General features: G+C 44.2%; 1 long non-coding RNA gene across 1 annotated transcript; it reads left to right on the top strand.

Annotated features, from left to right (window-relative positions):
* The first annotated feature begins 8536 nt into the window (after positions 1 to 8536).
* Positions 8537 to 9957, top strand: LOC109757610 (uncharacterized). The gene is made up of 2 exons (XR_012187491.1): positions 8537 to 9152; positions 9588 to 9957. It is a non-coding gene; the product is annotated as an uncharacterized lncRNA (long non-coding RNA).
* Positions 9958 to 11811: the final 1854 nt, after the last annotated feature.

Raw genomic sequence — 11811 nt, 5'->3', positions numbered from 1 at the left:
TTGCCATAGTTGCTCAACTGCAGTTACCATCTCAGCTCAAGTGCCAGATGCCATTTTTGGACAACTGCAGCTGTTGCCATGTGTAGTCGGGTCTACTACAGTTGCCATGATTTGAAAACTTTACGAGTTGCCACCTACTAACACTAGGAAGTTGCCATGTAGCACTATAAAAAGACATAGCAAAATAACATGTTCGGGTAAAGAGAGTTGCCATCTGCTTACAAGCACACTAGGGGCAGTTCCCATGTACCCTGCAAAACACATGGCAACTAACATCTTTGAGTGTGGGAGAGAAGACAGGCATGTGGGCGGGATGGTATCTTTAGGAGTTGCCATCTACTAAACACTAGGCAGTTGCCATGTAGCACTCAAAAAGACATGGCAAAATAACATGTTCGGGTAAAGAGAGAGTTGTCCTCTGCTTACAAGCATACTAGGGCAGTTGCCATGTACCCTGCAAAACACATGGCAACTGATAGCTTTGGGTGTGGGAGAGGAGACGGGCGTGTGGGAAAACTGATAAACGCCCACACACCAGCCCCGCTGCGTGTGTTGAAAACTGGCGTGTGGGCGAACTGCTAAACGCCCACACACCAGCACCTCCGCGTGTGGAAACTGACGTGTGGGCGACCGGATAAATGCCCACACACCAGCCCAATCCTACGTGGCAGCAAAAACATGCCAAGATTCGTGCAAACTCAAACCGACGTTGATCCATGCGTGTGGGCGAGATGCAAACGCCCACACGTGTGGGCGTTAGTGTTTCCGTTACTTTATCTAGGCCATGAAACATATAAGGATTTTTTTTAGAAACATGCACAAGCGGCGCCCAGCTTTAATTAATAAAGTCAACAGAGGCCAAACAACAACATTAAGGTTTTACAAGCCGAACTTAAAGAAATTTAAAGAAAGTTTCCCAAAAGACTCGCACAAATATAAATCAGGGGTACAAAGCACAACTTGAAGATGAGCGCAAGCGAGACTGCATAACTAAGGGATGAAACTAGGTTGGCTTAAGCGTTCCTATGAATGGCATGAAGCTCCTCGATCTTGAGAAGAATAGTCGTCACCGTGTCACAGTCCTTCCTCTTCCTAGAGGCTGCTAGTGTTGAGAAAACATAGACCATTTTAAAATATAGCTAGCAGGGTGAGATGAAATAGCGCCCTCATGGCTAGTTTATTTTGAGTTGTCAGTAAGCGCCCAAGCAAAGGTACCGAAAGTACTCCAAGCTAGCATGTGATGTTGGCCGCGAGAAGTATTGAGAAACATGAGGATATGAGCCATGGAATTAGGGTTCCAGATGCACCTCAAGCAATCGTGGACACAACTCACAAGAAATTTGGCTAGGGCACGTCGAAAAAGGTTGTCACTGACGTCTTCCGGCGCACCACAAAGAGTGTGGCAGTTGTTGCCCGACCCTTGACGTTGTTGAAGGTTGATTGAAGGCAGACGACGGTCATGGGCCGCCTGCCAAATGAAGATACGAAATCTAGGAGGCACCTGAGAGGCCCAAAGGGCCTTGGTGGACCTAACCTTAGACCCACAGACTAGCTTTGCGTAGGTAGATTTCACCGAAAATTTTCCTGTGGGTTCCAACCCCAGTTGAATGAGTCTTGGGCCGAGGAGAGATAGACTTCATCTAAAGACGCGAGGAACGAATCGAAATCACTTTGTCCCTCGGGCGAAAGCCATCTAAGGAAACCCACAGAACATGCCCATGTAGCAAAAACCTCGGAAACCATAGCATGATGATGCACCACAATGAGAAACGAGCTCGGATGTATGGCATACAATGGTTTGTCCGCAATCCATGCGAAGAGCCAAAATTTGATGTCCTTTCCGTCTCCGATGGACAATTTCACACCCAAGTTGAAATTTTCTTTCCATTTTTTGATCCCATTCCAAATTTGAGAGCCCTTGATGTCACTAGCGAACAAGGAGCAGTTGCGAAAATATTTGGCCTTAGAATCCTTGCCCAAACCCATCGTACTTTTGGGAGATTTTGCAGATCCATTTGGTAACAAGGGCAAGGTTCATCTTCCTATAGTTGGAAATCCCAAGGCCACCCTGGTTCTTAGGACGACATACATCAGCCCAGTCGATCATGTGATATTTGCCTTTTTAGTGTCAGCCTCCCAAAAGAATCTAGCACACACTTTATCAAACTTAATGTGGACCCCTTTGCCCAGAATGAAAAGGCCCATTATAAAGATAGGGAGTGTAGATAGGCACGCGCTGGTAAGGGTTAGTCTAGTCGTGGAGGACATAAGTTTCCCTTGCCAAGGACCACAACGAGAGAAAACTTTGTGAACAGTGGGTTCCCAGTCCAATTTGAACAGGGCTCAGTCAGAGCATGGCAAACCTAGTTATGTCTTGGGGGACTCCACCTTTTTGCAGTTGAGCAATTTGGTGATGCGGACTCCTTCGTCGACCAACATCCTAATAGTGAGAAATTCGCTTTTGGCAAAATTGATTTTCATTCTTGACATGGCCTCATAACAAATGAGAATGGTTTTAATCGTTACCAAGCTATGGATATCTCGTTGGAATAAAAGAACTGTGTGAAAGGATCGAGGTGGACCTAGAGGTGGGGATGAAAGTACAGTTACAAAGTTTCATTACTACTTAGCAATTATAGGGAAATGTGCGGAATATGAAAGTGTGTCTAACAATTGCAAAGGTGAATCTAGTGCTAGCAGTATATTCAACAACAACAATTTGGTAGCAAGATAAACAAGCACAATAAGATATAAGTAAAGACAAGGAGGCATGTAACCACAAGTAAGGAGTTAGGTTTAGGGATAACCGAAACTCCGAAGATGAGGATGTGTCCAGACGTTCATTTCATTGGAAGGGAGGATGTCACCAAGAAGGCACACCAACACCACGAAGGCTCACTCTATTCTCCATGAGAAAACACCACAAAGGCGTTTCTCAACCACGTGGTAGACCTTGAGCCGTTCTCCAAACCTCCTAGGAGTCTCCAACCTCCAAGGGTAACAAGATCAAGGGGAAAATGCTCAAGACTTGCTCAAATCATACCATAAGTCCATTAATTTTGGTTAATTTTCTTTCTATATAGGTATACCAGATTCCCGATGTTTACAGGACATCCGGTGACAGATAAGGGACTGGGCATCCGATAGATACCGTACATCCGGCGTGGCAGTGAAAACAATGTGATTTCTAGCAACCCATATGTGTTTTCTGTGAACAAATTTACTAGGGCACTGATGTAGATTTATGTGTGTCACACAAGTTTATGATGTGAGTGGAGAACATTTGCAAGGAATTGAGTTCAGTAAGTCTTTCACGAACCCCAGTGACCCCCTCTTAATAGTGTGGGGTCCCTATACTCAAGAACAAACCAAAAAAGCCTACGATTCATATCTTTGTTTCTCCGTTCTTGAGTATTATCAAGTCAAGTGGGTCCATGATCCACACACATATGATTCCGCGGGAACTAAAACTTGTGGTATACTTAACAAACTTTCAGTCTCCCCTTTTTCATTCTTGATGACAACATACATATAGCTCTCGAAATATAAATAAATGAACCATGTGAGAGCAAGTTGTTTATATGATTTTGAATGAGCTCCCCCTTAATGTGTGCATAGTTGATTTTATCATAACAAAATTACACAATTTATGACTTGCATAAGAGGGTTTTGCTATGTTTTACCATACATAAACAAGATGTAGGGTTTGACAACATTTGAGTAGAGTGAGAATCATGGCAAATGCATATAGTGGTAAGACATGCCGAAGATAGAAATTGCTATGATATGACATGATCAACTCATACATAGACAGAATCATAAATAGGTTTGACAATGACATAGATAAATAGTACCACACATATATAGTCTTAAACTTATGAGGTAAATACACGAGTGGTGCTTGGACTTGTCATGGATGTTCACTTTAGTGCCTGAACTTGAAAAATACGCCGAACTGGTTCCAAAACTTGACACGTACGTGCAAATACGATGTTAATCTCATCCGTAGACGTAAAGTGCGCCGACAAGGCAGTGTATATGGCTGACGTGGCATTGACATTGCATAGGGCCCACCTATAGTGATGAAACAGGACTAGTTGAATACTACATGTCTTAATGACTAGTGGGTCCCACCTGCCAGTATTGGGAATTAAAATGAAAATGAGGGTGAATGGTACTCGATACAGTGACATGACGATGGCTGGCAAAATGAGTGAACCAACACAATAAGGAACTTCTCATGGCAAGTACGTCTCGTTGAACTTAATGTAGTGTAAATCACAAAGCTTGTAGTATTTAGTAGCACATGTTAATTTTTCTTAAAGAATGTAAAATGTATGTACATTATAATTACACTAATACAAATAAGATTCAACTATCTCGTGTTATAAATAATCTACATATTTATTAAATGGTCAAGTAATTTCAAAAATATTCATGTATTATTTTAAAACATTCATATAATTTAAATAACATAAAGTAAGAAATATAAGAACGTGTGTGTAATATAAAATAATAAAAATAATTTTTAAATTACAGTTTGTGAATATTATTTTAATTATTCAAATATTCGAATAAGTATACACGAATATTTATCATTCATATATAAACATTTTGTATAATTTATATTTTCTTTTGTATTCATCACTTAACATTGTGTTCTTTAATAAACCATTTTAATATAATCCATGAGTGTATATTTTAAATCTATAGTAAACATATTCACTTGTGCATTATATTTAAACTATTATTTTCTAAATTATTTCTAAAAAAATTAGGAACATTTTTAGTAAGTTTTTTATTGCATACCTTTATATATTTATTTTGTAGGCACACGAATATTTGTATACCACAAATATGTATAGTTTACAGCGTGGCATGGGGCCTGGTTTATACATTGTTTTTAATATAATATGTGGACACGCATATTTGTATACCATGAGATGATTATTAATAAAATATAATGTATGCACACGCATTTTCACTTAAAATACATTATTGTTCAGAAGCCGTAAGTGACATCTAAAACTACTTGGCTTGTTGGTCAGTGTGCACTGCCGCAAGGTCAGGTCGCTGGTTCGTGTGCCCATCCTGGCACGCATTGAGCCATGTAGTATTGTTTCGTCCCTATAAGTGGGTCTTATGCCATGTCAGCCATATACGGTGTCATGTCGGCGTACCTTACGTCTATGAATAAGATTAACACCATATTCGCTCGCTCGTGCCAAGTTTTACAGCTAGTTCGGTGTATCTTTCAAGTTCAGGCACTAATATGAACATATGTGACAAATTCAAGCACCACTGGTGTATTTACCTCTAAACTTATTACAAATGATGTTTCACATGTCAATAAACACAAATCAAACACCATAAGATACGAGACATGTGACCACAGAGATAAAACTCGCGACTGCAAACTCCTAACATACCACTTACCTCCTGATGGCATTAACTGCCAAAAAGGTCGAAGGGAGCTAAAGACCGAAGAAAATCACTCATCGTCATCGTCGCGGACGCCGCTACCACCAGCCTCGTGGAAGAAGTTTGCCCAGCCAGGCCAGAAGGAAAACCGAAGTTAGCAGGCGGAGCTACATGCAGTCGCTGGTCATCACTCACATCAGTAGCTCCAGTAGTGCAGAGATGGTCCTTCAGTTGATTCTTGGAGACGATCAACCAAGACACCACATCATGGTTCTGTGTGTAGTTGAAGGAGATGGCCTTCATCATCGAAGAGCGGGCATGTTCAAGAAAATGTGTAGTACACCAAGGGGTGCCGATACAGACCAGAGTGCCTCACCTCATCCCTAGGAGAAGGAGTATCGGAAGTGACAGGTGTCTTGCCCTTCGTAGCCCCATCATCACTCATATGCTTCAGAATGACCCACTTGTGGTGCACATGGGTCATGGCAATCGGGAAGGCAACAATGTGTTCAATAAGGGCCCACATACTTATGAATAATCTATAATGAACTAATAATTAAATCAGAAATCTCATGAACAAGATTTGAATAATTATTTGAAATTTGTGTTCTTTCTGTATGGTCTGCTGGAAAAAAAGAGGGAGACCCACTTGTTCCGCACAGTGCTGTCGCCGTCGCACAAGCCTCTGAGGTCGTAACAAATTAGGCACTAGAAAAGTACCAACAAGCAATTTAGTAGAAAACAAGCATTTGATTCTCATTTGGAGGGCATTAAGAGGGATAAGTGGTATCTCCATTCCATGAACTCGATGGAGGTCCATTGGAGTTTTCTTGCGTAGGGTGAGTTGGGAGGGCAATGCAGACGACCATTGGTGGTTGTAGTCGAAGGTTGGAGTCGTGGACTTCCGACAACTGATGGGAGCAACGTCCGCTGCAAGGCAGAAGAGATCAGATCTAGAGGATCATAGAAACAAAGAAAGCGAGGGGGAAAGGGTAGGGAGAAAGAAGTTGAGACGTATGTGGACTGCGCACCAAGAAATAAATGTTAGGTAATTCGAGGGTGAAGACCTGTTTGATGCGTGCAGGAATAAAATATTAGACATTTAAGCACGAGAACAAAACTAGCGGAGACGGTTGTGTCTATGTAAATTAAGAAAACCGAACAGAAGCAAGTTTTGAGGGACAGAATAAAACTGGTCACTGAGTTCGCGAGGAAACGTGAAGTAAGTTTCGCACAACATAAGTTGACAGAACAAGAACTAAAATCACCGGAGTGAAAATGAAATCAAATGTATGAAAATCATTGCGGTTGGAATAACGAAGTCGTAATGATATCTGGTAAGGAAAAATTCATAAGGAAACCATCAAATGATTTCCACAAACTGAGACTTGGTCGTATGTGGATGGAATTGGTTAATCGAAAGATCGATATTTGAGAGACCACATCATGTATCGCAGGAAAATAAAAAGTTGATAGAAGGAGTGTAGAAATTTTGCGTGGCAAAAATGATAGGATGAAGTCGTGAAGCGACGATGAAGGACGAACTGATGAGTTCAAATCAGGTAAAGGTAATTAATTGCACAAAAGGAAAAGAATGGAGAAAGAAGACGATTAAAGGATTGAAAGGAAGAACGTAGATGACGTGAAAGAGAATAGTAGTAAAACCTTGGAGTGAAACAAATGAAGCAAGAAAGAAGAATATGTATAGTGTAAATGGACGGCTCAAACAGAACGGGGAGATGTACCATACACACAGGAACATGGACGTACAAGAACAGTTGAACGATGTATTTGTATTATAAGATAAACATGTATATTGCTTTATATTGAAAGGCTTCCAAATTTGTATCCATTGCTCAATCAATTTTGACGGAACAACTTTTCAAATCATGGGCAGATCAACGGTTGCAAAAGGATGCACATGTGTGTGCCCCGATGAATTTTCGGGCTCCTTTGCACCACTTTGCTCTTCTTCTTTTAAACGATACCGTTGCTTTGTTCTGTCATCATGGAAGATAGATCTCTTGCAAAGTGGCAACTCTACGCACCGACTAACTGGAATTTGATAGACCGATTTTGGTGCCTATTTTAACTAGTAGGTCATATATTCCATTGGTGCAATTCCTCCATCATGAGGAAATGAATCTTGCATCTTCCTCCAACAACCAAGTACCACCACATCTGTGCCCATGGACAAAAAGGAAGTGGGGAAACAATTGAATATATCATCGTGATGCCAAAATGCGATACTCATATTCCAAATTCTCGCTGAAAGTAATGCTCCGATCAGATTCAAATTTTTCTTTGGTAACTGCCGAATCATTCCAAAGGGGGATTAAAGACCAGTTAGATAGCGTATATAGCTAGAGCAAGGTGCTGGTCTTTGATTCACGAGTCAGGATATATTTTCTTATTAACCCTTTTGTATCGATATATGTAAACTGATTATGCAAAAGAATATATGCATATTGAGCTAGTTTGTTAAAGAACATTATCCACGCATAAAATAGTTACAGCCGGCAAGTGTTAATTTACAGTTGCGAACCCTAATCCAAATAGAGATACAAAAATCCACCATTATGAATATATTAATCACATCGAATAACTCATCTCGTGGATCCAAAAATGCATAAACAGTCAAAAGCTCTACTTTGTACACAATGCTAATTAAACTGACTAAGATCACTGGTGGGTAGTGGTACCTGCTGCCAATATCTTCAATCCTAGTCGTCTGGCTAGCGGCCTCTAATTGTATTATGAATTTCTGGTGATCTAATCCGCCTGCCTCTAGGAATATCTGGGCAGCGGACTGTAGATCAGTGGATGGCGTTGTGGTCGTGGCAAGCTGCCGCCCCGGCAATTTGCAAACGTCCTAGCCGAGCGGCAAACGCCCTAAGCAGTTCGGCAGAACACACACGTAGATCAATAAATAGATCGGATCGATCACATATACGCTTATGTGTGTGGGCTATTGGGCTTTGGCCTTCTATGTTCGGTGTACTTGGTTCAGTGAATATATTTTTATATGGGCTAATGATACAACTAGCGCGTCCATTAGCGTTGTACAGTACACATCGAGCTGAAAACAGTTGAGGGGGGCGAGCGATTGGCAGGAGTCAAGGGCGTGTTTGGTTGATTGAGTCGCACCTGGCTCGCACCCGTCATGCAAAATCGCGGATGTTTGGTGCCCTGTGCGGCGTCTTCAGCCTGGCCCGACTCATGCAAAAGGACATCTCTCAGCCAGGCTGAGGGGAACGCAGGTTTCGGGTGTTTCCTTCGTGCAGGCCCAACTGATGCAAATTGGCTGCACCCGCAATGCAGGCGTGGGGCAGCGATTCTCTCGCAGTCGTGGGGTCAGAGCATCCCCTCGCCCCTTTCTGGTTCCTCGCTCAGGCTCTCACCTCGCCACTCTCCGCCGTCCCCAAATCCATGACGGGATGGCCGAATCCGCCGTCCGTCGTCCTCTGTGCTAGCTCCACCGTCTGCCGTCAAACTCTGCTGCCGACGCTAGCCTTCACAACGGTCGTTGCTCTGCAAGATCCACACCCCATCGATTCGAGAGGGGTGGGTGGGAGCCCGCCGCCAACGGCGCCTTCCCCGCGCCCCTTGCTCTGCCAGATCTACCGCCCCATAGATTGGAGCAGCGCGGATGGCAGAATGAGGCCCATGAGGTTCCAAGTCGCTGGTCCATCCCATCCAAAAAGCAGCAGGAACTGCCCGATGTCTCCCATGTTCGTGCATTTTTTTACTTGTGAGATCTTGTGATTTGCCCATGGATGGCGCATGTGCTTCGTGCTTCTTACATATTTGTTCCAGATCTGGTATTTGGTATTCCCAATCTCCCAATCTTGACTTCATTTTTGCTCTGAATTGTGACTGATAGTACTGTTCAGTTAATCGCAGCTGGTCTTTTCATCGTTGTGTTATTATCTAGGAGTACATTCGTTGTACTAATTGCTAGCTAGTGGTATAATGCAACTTGATTTTTGGTTCAGCTTTGTTTTACTTTGAGAAAATTGGCTATTTGCCACTTTCAATATGAGGCTTCGCACAAATGCCACTGTCAAGATTGACTTCGTAAAAATGCCACCCAACTCATGTGTACTTTGATTAACATGCCATTCCAGTCCTTTTACAGATTTCCCTTTTTCTTTTCCTATTTACAGGCACCGGAAAAGACTAAACTGCCCTTGTTGTTATCTACACGTGCTTGGCATCTAATCAGCACACTTGAAACAGACGAGAGCGTGCAGCCCGACGAGACTAACGTGCATGCCGTATCCATGTCTTGCGTCAACCTCTGGATGCCGCCCCCATCTCCTCGACGCCTCGACACTGATCTTCTCGCCGCCGCCGATTTCGTCGATGCTGCGTGCCGCCGATCCCCTCGGCGACGCTTTCATTGTATCTGTGATTGTATTTATGGAAGGCAAACGCACACTCTCCTCTCACTGCAATTCTTTTTTTCTATCTTTACATACACAAGCAGGTATACTGTGACGCCCGGATAATTAAGCTACAGTAGCCCTCTGCTAATGATGCCACGTCACCTTGGTTACGGTTGCTAGTCTTGCGTTAGTTCGAAACCGATTCAAATTCAAATTTAAAATAAAGTCAAACAGTAAAAGTTTTTAAAAGTCAAAACTAAATTGTTCCTAACGTGTCAAATAATCCATAGACCATGTTGGTGGAGAGACCACACCTTTATAAAGTATTTAGATGCACTAAAGTAAAGAAAATGGTGGCTAAAAAAATATATTTAAATACCTTTTAAATAATAAAAATGTATCAAGTAATTATTACTACACCAAACATGAACAAGCTAGTGGCCTATATTATAACGATACTTTAGGAGTTTGTTTTGTATTTTATAAAAACTGTAATAGGTGTAACCAAAATAGAACAGGAAATAATAAATAAAAGAAAAGTAAATAAAAACAAAGTTAAGAAAAATAAATAAAAGACACCCCCCGTTGGGCCAACCGGCCCAGCTAACCAACCAGCCGGCCGGCCCACCCCCGCTGCCCCCTGCTTAACCCCCCACCCCCACCGAACCCTAGCCCACGTTCCCCACTCGCTCCCCCTCCCCCTCACTCGCTACCCCGATCTGGATCGAGATCGGGGCGAAGACCCGAAGCCGCCCGACGCAGCGCCACTGTTGTCGCCGTCATCTCGCTGCCCGGAGCCCCCCCCCCCCCTCCCCCGCCGCCGCCGTCGTCTTCCTCGTCTCCGCCTTGACATCGTCGTCGTCGCTGCCTCCTCATCCCCACTAGCGAGCTCCGTCGTCGGATCGACCGGGTCGACCCCGACGCCGGCATCTCCCCCGAACGGCGCCGTCTTCCGCCGCCCCCATCGCCGGCGACACTGCCGCCACCTCCCCGAGCCCGCTGCCTTCCCCCTGCAGCTCCCCTGTGAGGAACCCCCCCTCATTTCCTCCTTTTACCTCCTCTCGTGCGCTACCCCGTCCGCCACGGCCTCGCTCGTCGCGCCCTCGCCTGCCTTTGCCTCGCCGACCCGACCGTGCCTCCCCGCACACGCACGCGGCTGCACGCGCCCGGCGCCGTGTCCCGGTTTTGCTCGCGCCACCACCCATGGTGGCCTCGCCCGTCGGCCGCCCGTGCACCGCTAGCCGACCGCGCCCCGTTCTGATGCTTGCAGCTGCACTTGCGCCGCCGCGCCGCCCCCTTTGCTCGCCGCTGCTGGGGCAGCTTCTGCCGGCCCGCGCGCTGCTGGTGGCGCCCTGCTGCTCCCCGCCGGCCGGCCACTGCCCTGCGGCGCCGTCTGGGTGGTCAACCCCGCCCTGCTCCACTGCCCTCGTAGGTCCCGAACGGCGCCCGCTGCCCGTTTCGCCCGCAAAGGCCCCTGGGGCCTATGACAAACGGGGCCCCAGCCCCCTGAACGTTAAAAAAAGGAAAAGATAAAAAAAGATAAAATAATAATTAATTAAATTAATTAATTAACTAATTAATTAACTTAATTAATCCCGCTTAGTTAAACTAATTAAACTTAATTAACCTAAATATCTAATTGGACTAACTAATCTGTTAGTTAGGGCAATGTGTCAATGACATGCGGGACCCACACGTCAGCTTGACCAGTCAACCCATGTTGACTACTGACGTCAGCATGACATCATGCTGATGTTATAAATCCAATTTCGAACTAAATTAAATAATTAATTAAATTCCAGAAATTAATAAATCCTTTTGAAAATCATATCTTTTAATCCGTATCTCGGATGAAAATACTTTCTACATGAAAGTTGCTCAGAACGACGAGACGAATCTGGATGCGCAGCCCGTTCCTTCACCACACATCCCTAGCATAGCAAACACGCAACTTTCCCCCTCCGGTTTATCTGTTCGAAAACCCGAAACGCCGGGGATACTT

Source organism: Aegilops tauschii, chromosome 6 (assembly GCF_002575655.3).
Source record: "Aegilops tauschii subsp. strangulata cultivar AL8/78 chromosome 6, Aet v6.0, whole genome shotgun sequence".
Taxonomy (NCBI): domain Eukaryota; kingdom Viridiplantae; phylum Streptophyta; class Magnoliopsida; order Poales; family Poaceae; genus Aegilops; species Aegilops tauschii.
The sequence above is the reverse complement of the archived record's forward strand: the minus strand, read 5'-3'. Positions and strand labels throughout refer to the sequence as shown.